Source organism: Camelus bactrianus, chromosome 32 (genome assembly GCF_048773025.1).
Source record: "Camelus bactrianus isolate YW-2024 breed Bactrian camel chromosome 32, ASM4877302v1, whole genome shotgun sequence".
Taxonomy (NCBI): Eukaryota; Metazoa; Chordata; class Mammalia; order Artiodactyla; family Camelidae; genus Camelus; species Camelus bactrianus.
In genome coordinates, this window is record NC_133570.1 from 1,343,005 (window position 1) to 1,347,467 (window position 4,463).

A 4,463-nucleotide genomic window follows, 5' to 3' on the forward strand; every position below is an offset into this window, starting at 1 on the left:
CTCTCAGTGGGGCCCACTGGAGAAGTGAGTGGCCACCACCACGAAGGCATCATGCCTGCCTGGGCCTTGTCCCCCAGGGACCACAGTCCTGGAGTCGCTGGAGGACAGCCAGCACTGCAGCCCAGGGCACCAGGAGCACCTCTATGGCAGGAGGCAGGGGAGACACCACCCTCTGACCCCAGAGAGAGGCAGGGAGATCCCCTTCTCCTGGGAGAGGGGCAGAGCCGCTGAGGAAATCCACCCGTGACAAGGGACTTGGGCCACCTGAGACTGAGGCTGACCAGGGAAACAGAATTCCCACTGCCTGACTTCCAGGCCAGCAGGACTCAGCACCCTGGTGATGGGAGAGGCGAGAGCACGAGATGTTCTGGCAGACGAGAAAGGCCTAAAACTGAAAGTGGAGCAGGAACACTCTGCCAAAGCAACCCCCCCCAAGTGCAAGGTTATGCCAGAGGCAGCCGAAGCCAGGGGTGCACCGAGGTAACCATGGCAACAGAACCCAAACCCAGCTCCGCTGCTAACCAGACTGGCTTAACACGCACACACATGCATGCACACACGCGTAGTCATGCTCATGTGACACACACACAGCATGTGCATGCATGCACACACATGCATTTACACACTTGCACACACAGGCACAAGCACACATGTGCACTAGTGACCTAGCAGAAAAGAGCTGTACCCATTTCCCGGCATGAATACTACTTACCTCAGTCTGCACTGTTTCCCGCCTGATGCCCAGCACTCATTCTAAAATTGTGACACACACAAAAAAGCAAGAAAAACCAACACGCTGTCAAGAGACAGAGCAATCAAAACTGGAAGTCAGAAAGGTTCCAGTAACGCTGACTAATATGTTAAATGCTTTCCTGGGACGTGCGACAGCCCTGATGGACAGGAGGGAAAGGTCTGCAGAGAGACGAGGCGCACACGAAGGAGCAGAATGGAAATGCTCTCACTAAAGATGCAGCTGATAACAGATCGAACACTCCTGCTCTGGGCTCAGCAGGAGACTCAACACTGGCGGGGAAGGAATCCACGAACCCTAAGATAAGTCAATTAAAATGAGCCAAGCCGAAGCACAAAGTCAAAAAAAAATAATTTTTTTAAGAAAACAGAGCATGAAGAAGCGTATCTCACTATCCGATATTCTGATGCTGAAATTGAAATTCCAGATGTAGACGGGAGAGAGTGAGGCAGAACAAGGCATTTGAAAAGACAACGGACAAGAAAGTCCACAAATAATGAAATACATTCAACCACAGACCCAAGAAGCTCAGACAATCCCAAGAAAGATAAACACCAAACACACCACACAGGTGCGCACCCACAGATGCACACACACACGCATGCGCACACACGTCACACCACACGTGCACACACACCATGTAAACACACTACATAAACACGCCTGGACACATGATCACCAAAAGAGAAATCACGAAGGCAGCAAGAGGAAAATACACATCACGTACGGAGGAGCCAGTAGACTTCTTATCAGAAACTGTGCAAGTCAGGAGACAATGTGGTGAAACATCCGGAGTTTGGGGCATGAGGAGGAGGGGCCCTGCAACCCAGAACTCTGTATCTAGTAACATTATTTTTCAAAGTGAAGGAGAAAGGCTGGGAGTCGGGGGACTGAGGAGTGCCTGGTCCTGGGTATAATTTCTCTGGGGGGAGGGTGAAAATGTTCTGAAACTAGACAGTAGTGATGGCTGCATAACTTCGTGAATATACAAAAAAAATCACTCAATTTTGCACCTTAAAGAAGTGAGTTGTAGGTGCTTGAATTTTACCTCAATAAAAAATGAAAGAGAGGGGGCGGGATCAAGATGGCAGAGCAAAAAGAGGCTGGGCTCCCCTTCCCCACAAGAACGCATCAAAAATACATGTACGCGTGGAACAGCTCTCACCGAAAACCAGCTGGAGACTGGCAGAAAGACTCTTGTACAACCAAGGCTGTAAAAAAAATCCACGTGGAGTCAGGTAGGAAGGGGAGAGATGTGATCAGGCCAAGACCTGTGCCCCTAGGCAGGGACGCAGAGGAGGAAAGGGATTACGCAGGGGGAAGACCCTCCCTGGGGAGTGAGCAGCTCAGACCACACGCGGGCCATCCCAGTCCCGGGGTCTGACAGTGGGAACATGGGTCCCGTTAGCTGGTTGGAAAGCCAGTGGGACTAACAGGAGGGCTGTAAGAAACCTAGACTCCCCTTGTAATGAGTGTGCACACACACGTGCTCACACCCAGGAACCCGGCAGAGGGAGCAGACTGAAACTGCCCGGGACTCCCGTGGCCACACCCGCACACACCCCAGCGCACGCCACGTGCCTGCTCTCACCCGTGCAGCTCCGGTGCAGCTCCCCACGAGGACAGAAGCCGCCATGGCCAGAGAGGGTGTGCAGCTGTCGGGGACAGGGGTGGCGACAACCCAGCACTGCATCCAAACAAGGTGAGCGTGGCCGTTACCAATGTTCTCGGAGGCAGCAGGTCAGGACCCCTGGCTGGTGGGCCGAGACCACCCCAGCGGTCGTCCAGGCCTGCACCAGGTGCTCACTCTGGGCCTTTCAGTCCAGCCCTGTTCCCCTCTGGGGCGAAGGTGCCCTGGCTGGGAGGGGGAGCGTGCACACTCAGAGGGAACGGAACAGGCTCGAACATGACCCTCTGGGCTTCTGCTCCAGCACCTGGGGACCCACCCCCAAGCCCGCTAGGGTGGTGAGAGCCCTGAGCAGAGGAGAAGGCCCTCCTTCTCCAGCATCACCTCCCACCAAGGTGCCAGCTGCCAGCACGTTGTGGGGCAAGACAAGGCCCTCAGATTCAGCTCTCCCACCAAAGCCACTGGGCACAGGCAGACTTCGTAGGGAGGCTCCCACACAAGGACACACCTTCAAGACCAGGTTAGGTAGCTGTTTCTCCTCATTTCATAGAGATAGAGAAAGTCTCAAGGAGTGAGAAGACAGGAATATATTTCAGACAAAAGAACAAGAAAAAAAAAAAACCTAAGAAACAACTAATGAAACAGAGATAAATAATTTACCAGATAAAGAGTTCAAAGCATCAGTAATAAGAACGCCAACTGAGCCAGGGAAAGGGTAGAATGAACACAGTGAGAATTTTAACAAAGAGCCAGAAAACATAAAAAAGAACCAGTCAGAGGTGAGGAATTCAATAAACGAAATGAAAAACACACTAGAAGGAAGTAACAGCAGACTAAAGAAAAGAAGAAGAAGAAGTGATCTGGAAGATGGAACGATGGAAATGATCCAATCAGAGCAGCAAAAGAAGATCAGAGTTTTTTAAAATGAGGACAGTTTAAGGGACCTCTGGGAGGATGTCAAGTGCACAACATTCACATGGTAGGGGTTTCAGAAGGAGGAGAGAGAGAGAGGAAGGGGCTGAAAAAGTATTTGATGAAGTTATGGGTGAAAACTTTCAAAACTGTAGAAGGAAACAGATATTCAGGTACAAAACAAACAAACAAACAAACACACAGAGAATCCCAAACAAGATGAACCCAAAGACACCCACACCAAGACATATAATTAAAAAGGCAAAAGTTAAAGAGAAAGAGAGAATTCTAGATGCAGCATGAAGTATAATGCATGAAAAATATCCCAAAAGAGGGGAGGGAGAAAGTGGGGGTCCAGGTGTGAGGTGTCTGCACCGCACAGGAAATGGTACAATATGTCCGGAAGGTAATATGTGATCTATTAAGAGACATATCCTATGACAACCACTGGAGGGGGAAAACGTGTTGTAAACCTTAGGGCAGCCCCCGGGGGAAATGTCGTAGAGGCATACATAATAAGCGAACAAAAATACACAAAGCGGACTCATAGCAAATTCTGAATTAATCCAAAAGGGGATCAAAAACCAGAAGTCGAGGAAGATGAAGGCGAGATGAAACAAACAGAAGTTAACCGTCTAGAAGAGAAGGTTGTGTTCAGTCCTTGCACTGAGTCTGGAGGGTGTGAGCACAGCGGAGACAGGGCAGAGATTCCCGGCCTGGATGAAACAGAAAGACTGAAGCATAGCACTGTCTACAAGAAACGCATTTTAAATACAAGTACGTAGCTAGGTTAGAAGTAAAAGTAGACGGGGAGGATACAGCTTGCAAACACTGCACAACAGAAAGCACGGTGGCTCTGCTGTCAGACAAAGGAGGCTTCGGGACAAGGGGAGAGTCGGAGTAAAGAGAATCCGTAGATAAGGACGAAGCAACAACACGTAACAATCCTAAACACGCTCTCATCTGACAGAAGAACTGTGGGATACACGGTACAAAAACGGGAATACGTGACGGGAAACCTAGGCGAAGCTGCAGTTGAATCTGGAGTCCCGTCTCTCAGCAAACAATAAAGTAGGTAGACAGTTGCGAAGGCTACAGGAGACCTGACCGACACTATTAACCTGCGTGACTAATGGCACTGATAAAACACTCCACCGCAGAGAAGTGACGTCC